General features: G+C 38.5%; 1 non-coding gene across 1 annotated transcript; it reads right to left on the bottom strand.

Annotated features, from left to right (window-relative positions):
• Window positions 1-290: 290 nt before the first annotated feature.
• LOC134363474 (small nucleolar RNA SNORA48) lies at window positions 291-423 on the bottom strand. The gene has a single exon (XR_010021726.1). It is a non-coding gene; the product is annotated as a small nucleolar RNA SNORA48 (small nucleolar RNA).
• Between the last annotated feature and the right edge of the window lie 23,830 nt (window positions 424-24,253).

The raw sequence follows: 24,253 nt of genomic DNA, 5'->3' as shown, positions 1-24,253 counted from the left end.
GAGCCTTGAGTTCAAGGCCCTTGTGAGGCACAGCTGCTCTTCCTGACCTTGGATTTTCCCAATTGATTTCCCCTCTCCCAGCATTTTTCTTTTGCATACGCATATTTGAAGAGATTTATATTACATACTTGCAACCCAAAGTGCCTTAAATAAGAGAGAACTTGGGGACAAGGAGCAAATTTGAGAGGTTTAAATGAAACAGCAAAGCATCTGAGAATGAAACTAAAAGCCAGCCTCCTCTTTTTCCTATTCAAAGTGCTCTGAATCTGGCCTCATGTATCTTTTTCCCCCCATGTGTCCAAGGCATGAACCAGGCATGAACACAGACCAAATGCCAAGCTGGGATAAACAAGGGGTTGCTTTGTCCCTGCTGATATGAGCTGGCCCCCACCAACCGGATGCCACTCTACCTAGCGAGAGACATGGCCTCATATTTCCCATCATGTTTCCCTGTGTCCTCAACATGCCTTCTGAGCTCCAGAGAGGATCTTCTCCTTCATGGCTTCTCTGTGCTTCACCAATGCCTTCCTCAATGTCACCCTCCGATTTTTAGTAATTCTTCAATTTTGTGCTGTTTCTGCTTCCTCCTCAAAGGTCACCTCTGCACCAACCTCTGAACTCCTCAGGGAGCAGCACTGAATAGTGGTTCACATCCTGGCTCTGTCAGTTACCAGCTGTGCAGTTTTAAGACTAAATCTGTACCTAGGTTGTCTTGTCTGTCAAATGGGGTAACAATAGCATCCACCTCTTAGGGTTGGTCTGAGGATTTAAGTGCTTAGAATTTGCTCTCGTCAGTGCCTCCTTCGCCCCTCACACTGTTAACCACCCAGAAGGCCCTCACCAGATGCATACCCTGGACTTCCCAGACTCTGAAAGTGTAAGAAATAAATTTCATTTCTTTATAAATTACATAGTTCTTGGAATTATTTTATCAGCAACAGAAATGGACTGAAACAGTGTCTAGTGCCTCTTCATTTCTCCCAGTGCCCATCACAGTGCCTGGCACAGACCAGGGGCCCAACTGGTGGTTGTTAAATGAGTAAAACAAACTGCAGCTGTGGGTTTTAGTCCTTGCAGTCCAAAATTGCATCTGTTCCCTGATTTATTTCTGTCTCTGACTCTTCTGTATGAGGCTGAATTACAAAGAACTTTTTGAGGAAAAATAAATGATAATATAAGAAAAATGGCCTTAGTACATTAGAGATACCAAACCATTCAGCATTTCTTTCTCGGCCAATACTGACAGAAGACAGAGAAACTGAGCTGTGTGGGGGCAATCCTTATGTACTTTTCAGTGTGACTTGGAAGAATTTAATTATTCTCTGTCTTGCACTTTGGGGAATAAGTGGGTGTCTTAAAATTCAAACCAGTACCTTGTTTGGGATATGAGATCTGGGGAAATTTTTGTCAAAACAAATAGGTGGTAGATGGAGTAATTATTCAGTGTGCACTGGAAATTTCTCTGGGTGTCTTTTTAATTAACAAAGTTTGTTTTAAAGCTGTACTTTGTGTTCTGTAATACATGCATATCATCAATTTATGAAAATGTATTGGAGTGGTGAGCACTTAAAGAACTTCAGGGAATAAGTCAGAATTGAAAGTTCCAAACAAGTGTGATTATTATTTCATGTATGTTGTGTTCATACTCTTGGCCCTCTCGGGACCAGGCTGACTTCACAGAGTCTTATTAATTAAAGAGAAAACAAATCTGCTCCTGGATTAATTCTCTTCTCTCCTTGGGCTAACCTTGGGAGGATCACTTCAGCTTTCTGGGCCTCAGTTTCCTCAGCTGAAAAATTAGGGGTTTGTTCATCTTTAGGCTCTTTTCAGCTTTACTTTTCTGTAAATATGGCACAAACATCTGCTTTCCCTTTTTCTGAAGACTTGGCTCAGAAAAGTAGCTTTGTAGCTGAGATGGCTAGCTTATTTAACAAAACTATGCAGTGAATGTTTATCAGACCTTGAGTATGTGCTGGTCACTGAGTTGTAGCAAAGTATCTGTTCTTATAAAGCCTGGAACAGGGATTGGCAAACTATTTCTGTAAAGAGCCAGACAGCAAATATTTTTGGCTCTGTAGACCAGTCTTTCATGACTGCTTAACTCCACCCTGGCAGTGGGAAGCTAAAGCAATATGTAAATCAGCGGTGTGACTACGTAAGTAAAGACTTTATTTACCAAAACAGGTCATGGGCCTGACTTGGTCCATTGGTCATAGTTTGCAGATCTCTAAGAAGGTGGAAATACTCAATAAACATATAAACAAACAGATATATAAATATGTAAGTAGTGATATGTACCAGTTTCACTAAGATAAAAGATCAATGAGAGACACACCGTTTACTAACAACTATTTTTGATCAAAATGATCCCATTTTGCACAGGTTTAACTATTGGTTAGGTATTCCCTCTGCCATGGAACCTAAATATATTAGTCAAAAGAAATCCTCCACCTTAATGAAAAATAGAAAGAAGACTAGAAAAGTTGTAAGTGCCACCACATAATTAATCACTGCAGTGGGGTGCAGCTTTGTCATGCTAGAATTGATGACAGCTTATCTGAATCAGGTTGAAGATGGGGGCAGCCGTGACCTGTCCTAACTTTTGGGGTGAGGGACTACTGAGGGCAGACAGATTTCCACAGAGACTGGTCATTTTGGAATTCCTATTTAAATGTACGGCATTTGGTTACATACAATTAGTCACCAATACTTTTACAATTCTGAAAGCAGAATTGTACAATTCTGCTTTCCTCCTGTACAATTAACTTTAATTTATAAAGATTTTCTGTAATTAGAAAATGAATCAGAACCAAGACCACAACATTTTTTATGATTTAAAAATGTATTTTAGGACAATCTAAATTCGTCTCTTATTTGTTTCCAATGTACAGACCCCAAAAAAGGCTCATTTACTCTCTGTGGCGCCAAGCTGCTTAAAAAATGACAGCAATTTAATGATATTCCTTTGTGCAGAAGTATATTTGCAAGACCTGTCCAAGAGACTTATGATTAGCCAAGAAGATAATTACACTTTCCAGAGAGGATTTTGCTGCTCTGTAGCTGTTCTGGTGACGTTGCCTTACTCTGCACTCATTTCTGGTTCTTTGCTTTTGTGGTGGGCTGCTCTGGTGCAGAGGGAGGCTAGCTGGGTCCTTGGTGTGCTTCTGTATGTGTCGTTTCCCCCATACCTGATCTGCCTCAGGCCTGTTGAACTGATGAAGAAAAAAAAATAAAGACCTCATCAACGATGTGTTTAAACAAAGAGCAAATGACATTTAGACCCCTGTGGGGTGTGCTCCAGCAAGCAGGTATATGTTACTATTTTACCCCAAGGGAATTAGCAGCAGGATTTTCTGATGCATTTGAAAGCAGGCAACTGGGCTCCATCACCATGTACAGACCTATGTAATACAGATTGAGCATCCTTCCTTCCTTTTGCTTCAGCAGCCAACAGCAGGCCACCTGAGGATGCTGGACAGCTTGATCAAGAATCCTTAGGGAAAAAGGAATAGATATTTATTGATCGTCTACTATGGGACATTTAATATACTTTATCTCACGTACTCTTTATAATATCGTATGTGGTAGGAATTATTACAGTGTTTGCCTTAGGAGGAAAGTAAGGCCCAGAGAGGCTAAGTAGCTTAAATAACTTGCTCCAAGATATATAGCTAATAAGTAACCAATCAGGGATTTAACTACTGCTCTGACTCCGAAGGTTCTTACTACTATACGCTGCTTGAAAAGAATTGAATGAAAAAGAGCCAAGATATTTTGCTAAGCAATTCAAAGAGAGAAGTGGAGTTGTAATCTAGCACAAACTGGAATCTAGTGTAAAGCCTTCTGTTTCTAGGCAGAGTATCATTTGGGAAGCTTGAAAAAATGCTGATGCCGTGTCTCATCCCTAGTGATTCTGATTGAATTATCCTGGGGTGTGACTTGGGGATTTTTAAAAGCTCCCCAGGGGATTCTAGTGTGCAGCCAGCCAGAATTGAAAACAATTGGCCCAAAGAGGTTATGTGACATCGTGATAAGGGTTGATGTATTTTTGCAGGCTCATCTGGATGTGATTCATGGGGGACTTAAAAAATATAGGTAAATATTTCTGAGACAGAAAAGAGAGAATCTCTGGAGTTCTGGTTACAGCAGCTTTCTGTCCAGATCACATTAAATTTCATGGCTTGCTGTGAATCCAATGCTGGTTTGATGCCCTCTCAGGATATGTCTCTTAGGGACCTATAGAGTGTGACTTCAAAGCATTTTAAACTATGAATTTGGGATTTAGCATTTGGGATTTTGCTTTAGGAAGAAAGCATGATACCCTAATAACAAAAAGTGATGGAATATACAATTTCAGAAAGGCTGAGATTCAATGATACTAAACGTGGAAATTTTTCTTGATTTTTAATACTAGAAGGATTACTGATTTAATAGAAATGTGGATTGAGTCTCAGGGTAGGTGCATAGAGGAAAAATTTCATGTGAATTCAGACTGCATAAGAAAAGACTGATACGCTGACCCTCATTACATGGCTTTGTCTCATTGCATAGCTGTTTTCTACAAGCTCAGCTAGAAGAGATGACAGCTGTGAAAACAAACTGGCCTTGGATTGGTGGCAGTGCTGGTGTTTTTCAGTAAGAGTAGATTTGGGTCAGGGACCCAGTGGTGTGTCAGTTTACAGCTTATGAATCATATTTTCATACATGCTATGGTAGAGTGATTGTAAAATGGCCCTAGTTCTTCACTCTTTCCTGTATACATGCCAGTTGTAATGTGACTTTGGAGTCTATTTACCTAGCCCTTCAGTCTGGCCTGTGACTTATTTTAACTACGAGAAGATAGTGTGAGGTATGTGCCAGTTCTGACCCTAGGACCCAAGAGGACTTGCATGCTTCCCTCTCTTCAGAGTCCTGCCTCTGTAGGGGAACAAACCTGCTAGAAATGAGAGGCCACATGGAGCAGAGCCAATCACCCCAGGGAAGCCATCCTAGACCAGTCAACATCCAGCTGACCACCAGACACATGTTCAGACCATTAGAATTGCCCCATCAAGTTTAGTCAAGATCAGCAGATTGCCTAGCCATAGAACCAGGGGAAATAAATAAGAGTTGTTTTATGCCACTGAGTTATTGTGACAAAAGACAATTAATGACATCCTCATGTGACTTCAGAAGGAAAGCCCTTTATAGATGAAGAACCTCAGACTGAGGTTCTGAGAGGTTACATTTAGGAGGTATCCCACCATTGTGGAAAGGGTGGGTGCTTTCAAATCATGCGCATGCTGTCAAACCAGGGAAAACACCTGATTCTAATATCTACTAGTTGTAAAACCTTGAGCTGATTAAGTTTTCTGAATTTGTTTCTCCATCCGCAAAGTGGGGTAATAGGACCTTGTTTTTAAAATTGCTCTGAAGATTAAAGGAGATAAGCTGTATGAAGGGCTGAGCTCATGGTAAGCTCTGTGTATATTCCAGCTCTCATAATGATTGTGATGAGAACTGCTCAAGATTACATGGCCGGGAGGAGTCAGAAACACGAATTCCTAATTCAGCAGAGTTTCTGTTTTCTTTTTTTCCTTTTATTTTTCCCCCCATTTCTTTCCCTCCTCCTTTCCATTTCCCTGTTTTCTGCTCTCACCTCCTCTAATGTGCTGTCAGGACTTATTTTGTTTGTTTCCAAGCCACCATCAGCTCCACTTAATTTTAAAAACCTTGCTTTGAGCTAGAGTAGATTAAAGATATTCCACTGGTGATAAAAACTTTTCTGATTCAAGGTTTTTCAGGAGGAAAGATGGCAGTGCCTACCATATAGGCAACCAATAATACCTACTACACTACAGTCACCCTATAAAACTAAGACCATCCAGGACATAGATACCTTAGGGATGAGGATTAGAGAAAACTCACAAGACACAGGAATCTGAGCACCTGAGATCAATGGTAAGAGAACACCAAATATGGAAGAGAAGTAAGAAATGTCTAATAAGCACTATGACCCCATGGACAGTTTCACAAATAAGGACCATGGGATGGTTTAAATTGACTTCCTTGATAAATGTTTTATTAAGATTTTAATATCTAAAAATCAAACAAACAACCTTGATTTGTCCTTGAAGTATCTTCTACTCACCTTGCATAAAGATTATTGACCCTTAGTAATATTTTTTATGTCTTGCCCAGCTCTCAGTTGCCCACCTCTGTGTATTTGAGGATAGTTTTATTCTTGCATTTCTACTTTATTGCAGTAAATTAACTCCTTGGAGTAAATGTTTTAGTTCTTGTTTTACACATGATGTCCATTTGTTTATTATTTCTCCACATTCAGGTGATTTTTATTCCCAAACTCTCAGGGACCAGTGAGCAGGAATGTTTTGCAGCAGGATGACCAGGTGTGTAGGTGTTCATTAAACACCACCAACTATAGCTATAGGAGCAGGAGCTATGGAGAAGAAAAAGAGTACATTTCAGAGTCCCACTGTCTAAAATTCTGGGGAGAAAAGAAATATATATGAAGGTTATTTGTGGTAACAATTAGTACTGCTGGTCTCATCAGAATGTCTTTTAGCTAAAATTTGGAAGCCTACTATTAATCAAGTTGCCTTGGGAAAGATCACTACTTCCCTCAGGATCCCTCTTTTAGCATCAAAAAGCAGATGTTTTGCTAGATAAGAAACACACATTTTAAACTGAAACATGCAGAGTTTAGTCAGCAAGAAACATCAAGTTTAATTTAGTCATGGTTATGTTTTGTTCTCCTGGAATCATTAACTCCAATAATGCTAACAACACCTAGTCCTTAGCTTTCTGAGGTTGCTGGTTTTTAAATTTTAGATCAAGTAGTGTTATGCCTCCAGCTTTATTTTTTTTGCTCAGCATTGCTTTGGCTATGCGTGGTCTTTTATTGTTCCATATAAATGTCTGGAGAGTTTTTTCCATTTCTGAGAAAAATGTCTTTGGAATTTTGATGGGGATTGCATTGAATTTGTATATCACTTTGGGAGTATGGACATTTTCACTATGTTGATTCTTCCAATCCAAGAGCATGGGATATCTTTCCATCTTCTTGTATCCTCTCTAATTTCTCTCAGCAGTGGTTTGTAGTTCTCATTATAGAGATTTTTCACCTCCTTGGTTAACTCAATTCCTAAGTATTTTATTTTTTTGGTGGCTATTGTAAATGGGCAGGCTTTCTTGATTTCTCTTTCTGCATGTTCACTATTGGAGAAAAGAAAGCTGGAGGCATAACACTACCTGACTTTAAGCTATACTACAAAGCTATAATAACCAAAACAGTATGGTACTGGCATAAAAACAGACACACTGACCAATGGAATAGAATAGAGAATCTAGAAATCAACCCACACACTTACTGCCATCTGATCTTTGACAAAGGCACCAAGCCTATTCACTGGCGAAGGGACTGCCTCTTCAGCAAATGGTGCTGGGATAACTGGATATCCATATGCAGGAGAATGAAACTAGATCCATACCTCTCACCGTATACTAAAATCAACTCAAAATGGATTAAGGATTTAAATATATACCCTGAAACAATAAAACTTCTTAAAGAAAACATAGGAGAAACACTTCAGGAAATAGGACTGGGCACAGACTTCATGAATACGACCCCAAAAGCATGGGCAACCAAAGGAAAAATAAACAAATGGGATTATATCAAACTAAAAAGCTTCTGCCCAGCAAAAGAAACAATTAACAGAGTTAGAAGACAACCAACAGAGTGGGAGAAAATATTTGCAAAATATACATCTGACAAAGGATTAATATCCAGAATATATAAGGAACTCAAACAACTGTACAAGAAGAAAACAAGCAACCCAATTAAAAAATGGGCAAAAGAGCTAAGTAGGCATTTCTCTAAGGAAGATATACAAATGGCCAACAGACATATGAAAAAATGCTCAACATCACTCAGCATCCGGGAAATGCAAATCAAAACCACACTGAGATACCATCTAACCCCAGTTAGGATGGCTAAAATCCAAAAGAACCTGAACGATAAATGCTGGCGAGGTTGCGGAGAAAAAGGAACTCTCATACATTGTTGGTGGGACTGCAAAATGGTGCAGCCTCTATGGAAAATGGTATGGAGGTTCCTCAAACAATTGCAGATAGATCTACCATACGACCCAGCTATCCCACTGTTGGGAATATACCCAGAGGAATGGAAATCATCAAGTCGAAGGTATACCTGTTCCTCAGTGTTCATCGCAGCACTCTTTACAATAGCCAAGAGTTGGAACCAGCCCAAATGTCCATCATCAGATGAGTGGATACGGAAAATGTGGTACATCTACACAATGGAATACTACTCAGCTATAAAAACGAATGGAATACTGCCATTTGCAACAACATGGATGGACCTTGAGAGAATTATATTAAGTGAAACAAGTCAGGCACAGAAAGAGAAATACCACATGTTCTCACTTATTGGTGGGAGCTAAAAATTAATATATAAATTCACACACACACACACACACACACACACACACACAAACGGGGGGGGGGAGAAGATATAACAACCACAACTACTTGAAGTTCATACGACTAGCAAACAGAAAGGACATTGTTGGGGGGGGGAGGGAGAAGGGAGGGAGGTTTTGGTGATGGGGAGCAATAATCAGCCACAATGTATATCGACAAAATAAAATTAAAAAAAAAAAAAAAAATAAAAATAAAAAATAAACTAAGATCCCTGAAAAAAAAAATAATAAATTTTGGATCAAGCTTTCCTATCATTCCTAATTTTAACTCAGTTTAACCATTAGAAATCTGATGATTCAATCTGTGGTATTCTGGGTGTAATTAAATACCAAGATCTTTAAAAATCATCAGTTGTGGATCTTTAAGCATAATTTTGGAAAACCATGCCTCTAGAACTATGGCTGGCCATAATTGTACTTTCATATTTTATTTCTATTTCTCTGTGTAAATAACCTTTGATATTTCCTTAGGTGGCAACATTGAATGTTATTTTGAGTTGAAAATGACTTAATGGAATTTTCTGATTTGTTTATTATAAGAAAGTGGTAGCTAGTGAAATAATCTGTTTGAAGAAAGAGAAACAAAACACTCATTTAGTTTGTAGTTTAAGATCAAGTTTTTGATTGTTTTTTGCCTTTCCTACATAATTGTTGAATCAAAGACATTGATGGCATAGAGCTGGAGGTATGGCTTGGTAAAATCACTTTTTTTTTTTTTTTAAACAGCAGATACATTTAAATGCATGGAATCTTGAAATCTGAGCGTTACACGGTACTGTGGGTATCACTCAGGCTTCACACTCAGTGACAAAGCCCTTTACAGCATGCCACCAGGCAGTCATGCTCTCACTGTTTGAACTCTTTTAGTGAGGGGGACTCGTCACTTGGAGAGGCGGCACGTCCATATGGCACTGCACATTTATTATTAAAGTTGTAATTAGCTACTAGTCCCCCCTTATCAGCGGGGGATACCTTCCAAGACCCCCAGTGGATACTTGAAACCATGGGTAGTACCAAACCATATATATACTATGTACACATTTCTTTTTCCTCCTTGACAATTTCACGGATAGAAGATTTGTTCTTACCATAGATCTTAGCGACCTCAGCATATAATTTTTTTTTCCTCTGCTAAATTGATAACTGTCACCTTTTCATTTAAAGGAAGCCCTCTACGGCTTCTCTCTGGCAAATCCAAATTGCCAGCATCACTGCTCTGTGCTCTGGGGCCATTATGAAGTAAAATAACATTACTTGAACAAGCACCGAGCTGCTGTGACAGTGTATCTGGTAATTGAGAGGGCTACTAAGTGACCAGAGGGCAGGTAGCAGCTACAGTGTGGATCCACTGTACAAAGGGATGACTCACATCTCCAGCAGGATGGAGCGCGACGGTGTGAGACCTTACCACGCTACTCAGAATGTTGTGCAATTTAAAATTTATGAATTGTTTATTTTTGGAATTTTCCATTTAATGTTTTTAGACTGTGGTTGACCTCGGGTAACTGAAACCTTGAAAGCGAAACCTCCGATGAGGGGAGACTTCTATATTTAATTGCATTCTCCACAAAGCACTGTTACAGTGTGGTCATAGACACTGAAATGATCTGAAAGTACACCCAAGGGTGGAAATTTAAAGCTCTTTTGTGCACACCATTCACAATCCTGTTGGTGGTACCAGGTAGTTCTGCCTATGCTTGGTAATATTCTTCCTTTCTGCTAAGTGAATCTAGGGACATCAGAGATTTGAGTAAAGGGTCAGCGTACATTTTAATTGATTAATATTTTAAATTTAATTTTATTTTGTCAATATACAATGTGGTTGACTATCGTGGCCCATTACCCGAACCTCCCTCCTTCCTCCCTCTCCCCCTCCCTCCCAACAATGTCCTTTCTGTTCATTTGTCGTATCAACTTCAAGGAATTGTAATTGTTGTGTCTTCTTCCCTTCCCCCCCCAAGTTTATTTGTGTTTTTATTTATTTATTTTTAGCTCCCACAAATAAGTGAGAACATGTGGTATTTCTCTTTCTGTGCGTGACTCGTTTCACTTAATATAATTCTCTCTAGGTCCATCCATGTTGTTGCAAATGGCAGTATTTCATTCTTTTTTATCACAGAGTAGTATTCCATTGTGTAGATGTACCACGTTTTCCATATCCACTCATCTGATGATGGACATTTGGGCTGGTTCCAACTCTTGGCTATTGTAAAGAGTGCTGCAATGAACATTGGAGAACAGATATACCTTCGACTTGATGATTTCCATTCCTCTGGGTATATTCCCAGCAGTGGGATAGCTGGGTCATATGGTAGATCTATCTGCAATTGTTTGAGGAAACTCCATACCATTTTCCATGGAGGCTGCACCATTTTACAGTCCCACCAACAAGGTAGGAGAGTTCCTTTTTCTCCGCAACCTCGCTAGCATTTATCAGTCTTTTGGATATTAGCCATCCTAACTGGGGTTAGATGGTATCTCAGTGTGGTTTTGATTTGCATATCCTGAATGCTGAGTGATGTTGAGCATTTTTTCATGTGTCTGTTGGCCATTCATATATCTTCCTTTGAGAAATGCCTATTTAGCTCTTTTGCCCATTTTTTATTGGGTTACTTGTTTTTTTTGTTGTAAAGTTGTTTCAGTTCCTTGTATATTCTGGAAAAAAAGAAACAATTAACAGAGTTAAAAGACAACCAACAGAGTGGGAGAAAATATTTGCAAAATATACACTTTAATTTTTTTGTAGAAAGTTCCAGTTGGCCTTGGACTCAGCTGCAGCAGCATAGATGGACATAAAGATGCTGTTAATGTAAATTTAACCATAGAATCGGAATCGTGGGTGGGGTGGGGATTGTCTGTCGGTGGCTGGACTTGACTTGGTCCTAAACAAGTTTGGTATGTTCAGAACTTTATCTTCATCAGTTTAAAAAAAAAAATGCTTTCTGAGATGAGTTGAACCATAGATATAGAGGTTTACTTATCTCTTAGAATGTTATTAGTGAAGTCCTTTCTTTTCTGCCAATTGTTGGTGAGTTTTCTTCATAAGGTTAAAAAAATGCATACCTACGAATGTATTCTGGGATAAAACATCGAACTACTTTTACCAGTTTAAGTTATAAAGGAAATCTGAGCACTTTACCACTGTGTAATTTAACATTTTCTTTGCCTAGAGACTTGCTAGATATTCTCTATTTCCTTTTCCCAGGCGCACAGGAAGACTGCATTTCTCATTATCCCTTGCAGTTGGTTTGGGGTCATGTGCCTGGTTTTGCCCTGTGAAATATGGTTGGAAATGAGGTGTGCCACGTGTAGGCCCGGTCATAAAACCTACTGTGCAATCTTGCATACTCTCTTTCTGTTTCTGGGAAAGGCCAAATGTTGAGGGTGACAAGGTCAAAAATGCAAGGAGACTTAATCCTTGAGTCACTTAAGATTCTTAATTATTCCATAATTATTTTTGATGTCAAATACATTATAATTTTAAGTAAACAATTAAAAGGAAAAAAACCCTCTATATTTCTTTACCTTATAATGTAGTTATTTTAATTCTGTAAGTGTATTACAAAGTAAAAAATCTGGCAAGTTGGCAATATTAAAGTAATGACATACTTCTAAAGGAAATTACTTATACATGAGATAGAGGATCATGAAGGAAGACTTTAAAATTTTAATATTCAGAGGTTGGGCAAATGAAACACTGACAAATAACCTTTCAAAACCCATTTTGATGTGAATACTTCTAAAACTCGATTACATGCCCCAGTGTTAAAATCAATGCTTTTTTCAAATGCTAAAATGAATGATTCCTGAAGGGTCCAGTTTGTTTTCTAATACAGGTTAAAATCAGGAGGAAAATATTTGTGCAGTAAAGCATGCACTATTTTAATAGAATTTTTCCCCTCCATTTACTTCAGTGACATTGCTTCATCAGAGCTGTATGAGCAGCCATACACAATATATTATTTTTATAGATCTTAATAAATATATCATGTTTTTTTCATCAGCTTTTTCAAGATTGATAAATCCCGATCAATATGACCTAAATCTTACTGAAAAATCACAGGTGAAAATAAGATAAATACACATTCAATTGAAAGCACGGTTTGTTCTGGTAAACAGTTTGTAATGACTAATCCATAAGAACCTTAATTACTCAGTAGAATTGATGTACTAGCCTGGGATGGTTCCAGGTTTCCTGCTCGTCCATGTCTGTCCACCCACCCACCCAGTTGCTGCCACCATTTCATAATATGCTCTCTCACATCTCTACTTTGGTATCACTCTTCGAATATTTTTATTTTTGCAGATGCTACTGCACTTATTTGTGAGCATATGTACAGATTAATTAACCTTTATTACTTTGAAACTCATATTCATTCTTAAGCTCAATTTACGTCTTTCTGCATTTGAATTTTCAAAGATGGGGTTCGATAACAATGGGAGCACTTGGGAAAATCTAATAATTATCCCAGCTTGGCCACTACCAAATTACATAATTGCAAGCAAATTATTGTACATTGCTGAATCTCTAATTTACTGTCAGGAACTGACAGCAATTATCACTATTTACCTCCAAGTAGGTTATTCATTTTGATATTTATCTTTTAAAATGGTAGAAAAACCTATTATGGCTGATAAGAGGGCTATAAAAAGCAGATAGTGTGGTATGAAGCTTTGCATCAGAAAAGCTGTGTGCAAATGCAGGCTTTGACATTAATTGGCTTAAAAGTCTTAGACAAGTCGCTTAATCCTAGGGGCTGTTTCTTCAAATTTGGAGTGGGATATTCTTACTGCTATCACTGGGATGTTTTGAGGATGAGATGAGATCATGTAGCCAAGTGCCCTGCACGTGCCAGTATGTAGAAAAGGCTCAATAAATATTTAACTCTCAAGTCATTAGGTATGAAACCTAAATTCTCCTGCAAGTGGCCTAGAGCCATGGAGAATGACTCAGTCCTATAAGTAGTCAGTTATCTGTTTGTTGATCCAGGGTGATTCCAAATTTATTCTCAATGAATCTGATTTAATTCTTTTTATCTAACTAAACTTGAAAGTGAAGAAGGAAAAGAGGAAAGGAGATATATATATTTTTAACTAGTTAGTTATAATTCCTGAAGAAAATCAGCCAGTAATTCAAAAGTCCTGCCAATACACTCCTTGCTGCAAACCTTCTGATAGATTCCCTAGTATTTGGAATAAATTCAGAGACTTTGCCAGGGCCCACAGGGCTCTCCAAATGGCAGGTGGGCTGCCTCCGTGCCTCATCCTCCAGCACTCTCCTCCTGCTCACTCTTCTGCAGCCCCACGTGCCTTCTTGACTTTTTGAGCCCTCTGAGTCCATTCTCATCTGAAGCCCTTTGATGCATGTGGTGTTTGACATGTGAGAAAACATCAAAAGGTCCGAATGTTACAAACTCAGAGGAGGACACACTTCGCTGTCTACAACTGAGGGCTTACTTACCTTCAGAAGCACTGAGTTTCCTGTTGGAAAAACAGAAAAAAGAGAGTGAGGTTATAGGAGGAAGATGTTGACTTGGATCATCTCATGATCACTGTGGGCGCCAAGGGACATCCGGAAGGTGGAAAAGACATGATTTCCAGGAGAGTGCTAAAAGTATTACAACTATTACAGCTATTCGGCTATGGGGTAGAAAGAAAGGTAGTATTAGTAGTCATTGTAAGAGTGAGGACTAGAGATTAGGGCAGGGACTTAAAAAGATGAAACCGAAATGAGACAGGGTGAATATGTTTTGTCTGTGAAAGGTACAAAACATATTGTGGATCTCCCCACAATGATGCCGAATGCTGCCACGCTGACCCGCAGGGAGGCCTCTGTAATTCTGTTCTGCCTGTGGACAGTGTCCAGCCACAGTCCCCACTCCCCTGCCCCCGCTGCCCTCCCATCTCTATTTTTTTCACCTTAATCTATGGCCTCATTTGCATTCTACATTAATGGTATTTTAGTGTTTCTTTTAAAAATTATTTAAACATTTCAAGTTCTTTGCAAAGAAATGTATGCCCAAGATAATGCAAATAATACAAAAGAGTTTCTGATAAAAAGCCACTGGTCCAAGCCCCATGTATCTCTTTCCCTCAGTCCTAATTTCTTGAGACAAAAGCTTTTAACTATTTGTATTTTTAGTTCTCATGTTTAATGCCAATGATGGAGTTTGGATGTGTTGTCCCCTCCAAAACTCATGTGGAAATTTGATCCCCAATGTGGCAGTGTTGGAAACTGATTGAGTCATGGGGGCAGATCCCTCATGAATGGATTAATGCCCTCCCTGGGAGAGGAGGGGTAGTGAGTGAGTTCTTGCTCTATTAGTTCCCGCGAGAGCTCGTTGCTTAAAAAGACCCTGGCACCTCCTCTCTCTCTCTTACTTCCTCTTGCCATGTGATCTGCTTGTACCCGCTGGCTGCCTGCCACTTTCCGCCATGAGCAGAAGCAGCCTGAGGCCCATGCCAGATGCAGCTGTCCCAGAATCATAAGCCAAATAAACCTCTTTTCCTTATAAATTACCCAGTCTCAGCTATTTCTGTTATACCAACACAAAACCGACTAAAACAGCCCAAATTCTGGATTAGTCCTGTCTAACAGAAATATAATATCAGCCACATATATAATTTTATATTATCTAGTAGCCATATTAAAAAAGTAAAATCACACCTATAAAACTAATTTTAATAATATATTTTTAATATATTTTATTTAACCTTGTATATCCAATATATTATTACAACACATAATCAATATAGAGATTATTAATGAGACAGTTTACATTTTTATATTGCTTTCAAAATCTGTGGTGTATTTCAAACTTGCAGCACATCTCAGTTTGGATTCACCATATTTTAAGTGCCCAATAGCCACATGTGGCTGGCTGGTGGCTATCATATTGGACAGTGGCACTCTAGGTAATGTGTGCTGGATAATATTTTTTGATTTATAATCTATAGTGTATATTTATTATATATGTAATATATAATAACATATATATTTTCTCTTTGACATGAAAGATAAGGTTGCTTACACACTGCTCTCTCTTCCTATCTTCTTCGTAATGTTTTCAGACATATACACATGTGTATATCTGTATATATGTATGTAATTTATACTTATAATTTTAGTTATTCTATTGATTACTTATATAAGTTTAAACACTATACTTGATGTTCTATTTCTGATTCTTTAGCTTCAGTAATATCTCAGTTATATCTCTGGATCTCTCACTTTAGTGGTAACCATTCCTACAATATTATGTACATTTCCTCCCTCTCTCTCTGTTCCATCTTTTATCTGCTGTATAGAGCCCAAGTTGTAAATATTTACAATTGATTCTGCAACTATGCATTTTAGTCTTTCTAAAAAAAGTATATGTAGATAGGGAGTGAGAGAACCTCTGTGTAATTTTGATTACTATAGGTGGATATACAGACAACCAGAACTGGATCTACCTAGAGCTGAAGGCCAAACAGAAAAGGAGTTTTCTTCCTGTCAGCCAGTAAATTATGTAGTCATGGTTTTTGATAATGGGATGAAGTACCAGAGACTAATTTGAACTGGGGCTTTTATTATTTTATGAGTTCATTCCCGGAGATTAAATAGATTCACATTTGATGTGTAAATGATTTTCCCTCTTTCTGAAAGGCTATCTCTTTATGGATCAGGGTTATGTTCTACAAAAAAGTCAAATTCTGAAATCCCAAAATCAAAAGAAACATAGGGTCAGAAATGCCATGTGAATTTTAATGGTATTGGGGACTGATGTCATTCACAGAGAAGAATCGTTTACAGTTACTTTTGTTTTTAAAATTAGAATCTGATGAATTAAAATTACAAACTAAAAAATACTTTTAATTGAACTATTACATTCAACTTAAAATTACTATTCTATTTATAAATCTAATAAATGTTACCAATCACTTTAAAAGAGTTTGTTAATTAACTTGATTAATTATGATCCCTTTATTTTAAATTTTAATGTATTTACTTTTCTTAAGAATGAAATGCTTTTAACAAGTAATTCATCTCTAAGCACTTTAAAGTGCTCTAATTAATTTTATAAATTAAATTTACAAATATTGTAAATCTCAAGTTTTTGGTGTATTCTAATAGTATATACAAACATAAGCAAACGATTTGTAACTTTTAACTTAAAATAAGAAGTCTAAAAATAAATCGTTAAATTATATATTTTAAATTAGAATTGTCAGACTAATCTGTCAGATGCTTTGATGTTCCAGATTCTCTAAGAAAGTTAAAAATATTGATACCATGGATTTGTTTACTTTATCATCTCTATTTATGTCAGTCTTCTTGGCATTAAAAGACGCTCACCCACTTCAGTGAAACAGGGTTACTTCTCAGCTGGCTCCGAAAGCTAACTGACCAGAGATTTGGGGCTGAGGCAAAAGCTGGAGCTGATGACATTCAGGAAGATTTTCCTTATGGCTGTGTTGAGACTTGCCCAAGACCCTGATCTATAAATTCAATTTGTTTTGCAACCCAAGTCTTTGGAGTTAAGACCTTTTTAATTCTTGTGTGACATATTTCAACTTCATTGTCTGATCTGAGTAAATGAAATTCTTTAACTCCTCCTGCTAGGCTGCTTTACCACTAGATGAGAGTTTATTAACCAGTTTAAAGTTTTAAATTATTTTCTTCCTCTTCCCTAACTGACAGGGCCAGGATTCATATTTAAATGAATTCTATAGGTCTCACATCTTTTCCTAGCTCTTCAGTGACAATCCCAAGACCATGCTAATACCAGGAGATAGTAGTCACCTTTATTCCCCCCAAATAATTTGGAGGTCATGATTTTCTTTGTCATGACTTTTCATGTCATGAAAGTGACTACTGTGTTGAGTCTTGCAGCAGGATTTCAAGTAAAAAAGAGTTGTCATTCAACTGAATTGGAAGTCTCAAAGAATACTGAGCACTTTGAGTACACAGAGGCTGGAGGAATGCTACAGAGGGTTACTTTGCTTTGGAGGAAGGTGGACTTCATAGCTTCCACTGCCTCTTATGTTCCCATAAATAAGGTTGGAAAACAGGCTATAAAACTTTTGGGTCTCTTATTTTTCAGTCTCATTTTCTATTAAGTCCAGTATATACTACTATTAAATGATCACTTCTTGAGTGACTGGTATGTGCCAAGTCCTTCCTATAGGTGTTATAATATTTAATGACAGTAGGATATCCTCCCATTGCTATGCTGGTATTTTTGCTTCTAATTAGTCACTCACTACCCCTGTTGGAAAATAGCTAATCTCACTGGTCAGTGTCTGAAATGTTCCTTGGGTCACACTTCCCCAGAGGGCAGAATTGCAGGACTCCAAAGTGCTTTCTGCTGATCTCTGTGCCTTCTCTTCCTGCAATGTACATCACTGTGCGTCTCCCCTGTGCCTCCGTGCGTAAGGCCGGCTGGGCATGCTGTCCAGGCAGCTTGTAAATAGACTAGGAGTCTGCTCAGACAGCTGATTATTCTGGATTTCAGAGAACAAGGAGGAGGAAGTCTCGCTTGAACGCCTGCCTCGTTCTCCAATCTACCTCTTGAAGTAAAGTTGGGGTTTTCGGCACTTGCCCAACTATTGATAAAATTGGTACTTGTTTCTCATTTGGCTGTCGATTTTTGTGGGTGTGTTTCTTTTGGTTGAGAACCCCAGAGTGATAGATGGAGAATAAGAAGGATTTAAAATGCTGCTCTAAACACTGATAGGTCCACATATTCAGGAAGATTGTTGCTTGCCTCTGTTACATAACTAGAGTTTGTACATAGGTCTGTCTCCAATGCTAGGACACAGTCCACACTGCTTCACTACTCCTGGATCAGTGCAGGTTTTGAGCAGGGGGGTGATCATGACCACCATATGTGGCTGCCACATCTTAAGGGGTGCCAGTCACACTGTAGATGTGCACAAACTCAGTGGCTCACACACCTTTTGGTGTCAAGACCCTTTTACACTCTTAAAACTGATTGTGGATTCCAACGAGCTTTTGCTTATGTGCGATATAGCTTTCTATATTTACTGTATTAGAAATTACTGCTGTGAAAATTTTGTAGCACAGGAGCACACATTCCATTAGCCCTCAGAACAATGAGGTCATCACACATCACGTAACCTGTAGAAATTTCCACTGTACCCTCACGAAAGACTGAAAGTAAAAAACATGTCTAAATATTACTATGAAAGTTGTTTTGATCTTGTGGACTCTTGAAAGCACATTGGGGGTTTCCAAGGCCCCCTCCTATACTCTGAGGACTGCTTTAGTAACTGACTTGAGAACAGGTGGGCTGGGGTGGAGCCGCAGGAGAGACTCTCCCAACAGAAGCCTTTCTGCACCCACTGGCATTCACTGTGCCCAATCTTAATGGTGCTGGGTGTTCCTTGAGGTTGTTCTGCTCATCTGCTGCTCTTGGCAGCCAGATTTCCACTCCTACCCAACTCCGAATCTGCCATAGCATCTCATCTCGGGGTTGGAGTGTGTGTGTGAGCATGTACACGGGCATCTACCGTGTATATTGCCAGTGATGTTGGCTTCTGGCTTCTGGGGACATGAGAGTGGATGAGAATACGGCCATGGCACAGCTGTTTAGGTTGTGCATTCATACACTAACTTGCACACGTGTGCACACATGCACGCATATACACATATATGTATATTTTTCTTTTAATTTAAGGGGGCTGCCATTTTTCTAACCTGCTCAAAGGTGCTGCATGTGTTAGAGGCATCTCTGAAGTAATGCGATTGGACACACTCTTTTGGGAGCAGTGTGTGTTGAGTGGTTTGGAAGGAAAGGAGGCAAGCATAGAGCAGGTCAGTTAAAAGGAATTCAGCTCAGAAAATTAAATTAGTTAAGATGATTTACTTTTATAAAATAGCCTATGCCACTAAATACTGCAGGTTAGCCAAATTGTGAAACTGATATGGAACATAAAATTGGGAATTCCCCAACAATTCTGTTTACTTTCTCAACCTTAAATTTGTGTTACTCTTTACTTTTCCATTTAACTACATGTGTAATTTATTACTAACATTTTCCCCATGATTAACCTATTTACTGTTAGACCTAAAGGACTTTCTGTGTTTTAGATCTACTCTTGAATCTTAACGACATTTTGCTTGTTTCAGTTTCCTACTCAAAGGAAAACACGACCACAGCAGTGACACCACTTATCTCCAACGACCTTTGTGGGCTCAGTGATTGATCTGAGGATAAATGCAGATTGAGAGTGAGCTACATATTCCTCACAGATCAAAGGCTTGTTTGCATTGCAAGCACGGCTTTGTAGAGGACTGTGTGTGCTTACTGCTACCCTTCATGCATCCAGCCACTGGGCATTGCAGCTAGGTTTTAAGGCAGCGGTGGGAAGAGGCTAAAGGAGGAAAGCTGTGAAATCCAGGGAGTATGCCATTTGAATCAATTAAACGGCATTTAAAAATTGCTGTTCTCTTTCTAGGCTTGTAAGAGTGGAAGCCTATCAAGAAAAAAGTTTATGTTTAAGAGAAAAAAATGTACTTTGTATATACAAGCAGCACGATTTTTTTTGGTACTATTTTGTATTGAGGACCAGAGGATGCACATTTTTTTTCTCTGCTGGTTGCAAAGGAGATGTGCTACAGAAAGTGACTATGACTATGTTCCCCAATGAGCTATTATAAATTTTATGAGGGTAGGGACCAGATTTTTTCCTACATATTTTTACTCTACATTCATGTACCATATTATGAAATACACCAATCAGTGTGTATTAAATAAAAATAAAGGAATAAAATCTCTAACTCCATATAACTATAATTCCTTATAACTACATCAATAGAATAGTGTTATAAGATATTTTCTAAATATACGAGTATATGAGGGTATGCAGAAGAGTGCTGGAGAGCTCTAATATTTGGATTTGTGGCAAGAATGTACTTCTAGACCCCAGATTTTCCCCTGTGGCCTGGATCTGTGAGTTTGAGGGCGTGTGTGATTATCTGAACCTCTGAGTTCCTTGGTTTAGAGCAGACTCACCTGGGGGTCTCCATCTCCAGGAGGCTTCAGCCACCCCTGAAAGGCAGCCTTGGGTTTATAGACTCTGTAATCAAACAATTTAACTCCGGTGTTATGCACTGAATTGTGTTTCCTTCCAAATTCTTATGTTGAAGCCCAACCCCCCAATGTGACTGTATTTCGAGATAAGGCCCTTAAAGGGATAATTAAGGTTGAATGAGGTCATAAGGGTGGGCTCTGATCAGATAGGACCCTTAGAAGAAGAGAAAGAGACACCCCGGGGGACACACACACAGAAGAAAGACCACACGAGGACACAGCAAGAAGGCCATCTGTGAGCCAAGAGAGAGGCCTTAGGACAAATCAAACCTGCTGGCATCTTGATTCTGGACTTCCAGGCTTAGGAATTGTAAAGAATAAATTTCTATTGTTTAAGCATCCCGTCTGTGGCATTTTGTATGGTAGCCCTAGGCTTGCTACATCTAGCAAGGACAGTTTGACAGTGTTGGAGAGAGTGTGCCATGTCCGATGACAAAGGCACAGCATTAATCCATTTGCTCACAGACTTCTTTGCATCTGTTGTTATGATTTTACTGCGTTTATGGCAAGGAGAAGGGAAACATGTGCAAGTCTCCAAGTGGTGGACTCAGTCTAGCTCACCTTCCTTTCACAGCCCGGCCCTGGGCCTCTTCTAGTTCTTTTGGCTGCAGAATCCACATTGTCTAGCTTTGTTATCATGTGCAAAGTACCACGTGCTAGCCTAAGTGGCAGCAGGAGGAGACAGGAGTCTGTGGAATACAGGCAGAAAGGGAAGAGGGAGGATGCAACAGTGAAGTCAAGACGAAGGTCCTGTTGTTCTCTGAGAGGAGCATGGAGGGTTACAGTGGCTCCACAAACAGACAGCTGAGGTTTGAATCCAAGTTCAACTACTTTTTAGGTGATGATCTTGGGTAAGGTACTTAACTTTTGTGTGCCTCAGTCTCCTCATCTGTAAGAAAGAAATCAATACAGTGTTGTGAGGTTTAAATGAGTTAATATTATATAAAATGTTTAAAAAAATTTTTAAAATTTAATTTAATTTTACTTCTCAAAATACATTGTACTTGATTTTCATGCCCCTTTACCTGTTCCTCTCCCTGCCCCCCCCACCATCATATGTGTGCACTTGGCTTAAATAGTTCAAGGAATTTTTGTGGTTATTCTGTCTTCTTCCCTCCACCCTTTATTTGTTTGTATGTTTATTTATTTATTATTTTTTAACTCCCACAAATAAGTGAGAACATGTGGTATTTCTCTTTCTGTGCCTGACTTATTTCACTTAATATAATTTTTTCTAAATCCATCATGTTGTTGCGAATGGTAGTATTTCGTTCTTTTTTATAGCAGAGTAGTATTCCATTGTGTAGATATACCACAGTTTCCTTATCCACTCATCAGATGATGGACATTTGGGCTGGTTCTAGCTCTTGGCTACTGTATATAGAGCTGCAATAAACATTGGAGTACAGGTATCCTTTCAGCATGATGACTTCCATTCCTCTGGGTATATTCTCAGCAGTGGGATCACTGGGTCGTATGGTAGATCTATCTGTAATTGTTTGAGGAACTTCCATATCATTTTCCATAAAGGCTGCACCATTTTGCAGTCCCACCAACAGTGTATGAGTGTTCCTTTTTCTCCACAACCTCACCAGCATTTATCATTCTCAGCCTTTTGGATATTAGCTATCCTAACTGGAGTGAGATGGTATTTCAGTGTGGTTTTGATTTGCATTTCCTGGATGCTGAGTGATATTGAGCACTTTTTCATGTGTCTGTTGGCCATTTGTATATCTTCCTTTGAGAAATGTCTGTTCAGCTCCTTGGCCCACTTTTTAATTGGGTTATTTGTTTTTTTGTTGTAAAGTTGTTTGAGTTCCTTGTGTATTCTCAATATTAATCCTTTGTCAGATGTATATTTAGCAAATATTTTCTCCCACCCTGTTGGTTGTTTTTTTACTCTGTTAATTGTTTCTTTTGCTGTGCAGAAGCTTTTTAGTTTGCTATAATCCCATTTGTTTATTTTACCTTTAGTTGCCTGTGCTTTTTGGGTCCTATTCATGAATTCCGTACCCACTCCTATTTCCTGGAGTGTTTCTCCTATGTTTTCTTTAAGGAGTTTTATTGTTTCAGGGTGTATATTTAATTATTTAATCTGTTTTGAGTTGATTTTGGTATATGGTGAAAGATACTGGTCTAGTTTCATTCTCCTACATATGAATATCCAGTTTTCCCAGCACCATTTGTTGAAAAGGCAGTCTCTACCCCAGTATGTAGACTTGCTGGCTTTGTCAAAGATCAGATGGCTGTAGGAATATGGGTTAATTTCTGGGTTCTCTATTCTGTTTCATTGATCTGTGTGTCTGTTTTTATGCCAGTACCATGCTGTTTCGATTATTATAGCCTTGTAATATAGTTTAAAGTCAGGTAGTGTTATGCCACCAGCTTTATTTATTTTGCTCAGGATTGCTTTGGCTATCCGTGGTCTTTTGTTGTTTCATATAAATGTCTGGATAGCTTTTTCCATCTCAGAGAAAAATGTCATTGGAATTTTGATGGGGATTGTATTGAATTTGTAGATCACTTTGGGTAATACAGACATTTCCACAATGTTAATTCTTCCAATCCAAGAGCATGGGATATCTTTCCATCTTCTTGTGTCCTCTTTAATTTCTCTCAACAGTGGTTTGTAGTTCTCTTCATAGAGATTTTTCACATCCTTGGTCAGCTTTATTCCTAAATATTTTATTTTTTTGGTGGCTATTGTAAATGGGCTAGCTTTCTTGTTTTCTTTTTCTGCATGTTCACTGTTGGAGTATTGAAATGCTACTGATTTTTGTGTGTTGATTTTGTACCCTACAACTTTACTGAAATCGTTTATCAACTCTAGGAGTTTTTCTATAGAAGCTTTAGGCTGTTCAATATCTAGAATCATATCATCTGTAAAAAGGGACAGCTTGACTTCATCCTTTCCAATCTGGATGCCCTTTATTTTCTTCTCTCCTCTGATTGCTCTGGCTAATACTTCCAACACTATGTTGAATAGGAGTGGTGAGAGTGGGCATCCTTGTCTAGTTCCTGTTTTTAAGGGAAAAGCATCCTGTTCAGGATGACATTGGCAGTGGGCTTATTGTATGTGGCTTTAATTATTTTGAGATAACTTTCCATCTATGCCTAACTTGTAAAGGTCTTTATCACGAAAGGATGTTGAATTTTGTCAAATGCTTTTTCAGCATCAATAGAGATGATCATGTGGTTTTTGTATTTGCTTTTATTAATGTGGTGTATCACATTTACTGATTTGTGTATGTTGAACCAACCTTGCATCCCTGGGATGAATCCCACTTGATCATGGTGTGCAATTTTCTGTATGTGTTGCTGTATTCTGTTAGCTAGTATTTATTGAGGATTTTTGCATCTATATTCATCAAGGATATTGGCCTGTAGTTTTCTATTTTTGATGCATCTTTGTCTGGTTTTGGTATCAGGGTGATATTTGCCTCATAGAATGAGTTTGGGAGAATGGCCTCTATTTCAATCTTTTGGAACAGTTTGTAGAGAATTGGTATCAGTTCCTCTTTGAAGATTTGGTAGAACCCTGCAGTGAACCCATCTGGTCCTGGGTTTTTCTTTGTTTGGAGCCTTCTGATAACAGCTTCAATCTCTTTTATTGTTATTGGTCTGTTCAGATTTTCTATATTTTCTTGGCTCGGT

This window comes from Cynocephalus volans, chromosome 14 (genome assembly GCF_027409185.1).
Source record: "Cynocephalus volans isolate mCynVol1 chromosome 14, mCynVol1.pri, whole genome shotgun sequence".
Lineage (NCBI taxonomy): Eukaryota > Metazoa > Chordata > Mammalia > Dermoptera > Cynocephalidae > Cynocephalus > Cynocephalus volans.
The sequence above is the reverse complement of the archived record's forward strand: the minus strand, read 5'-3'. Positions and strand labels throughout refer to the sequence as shown.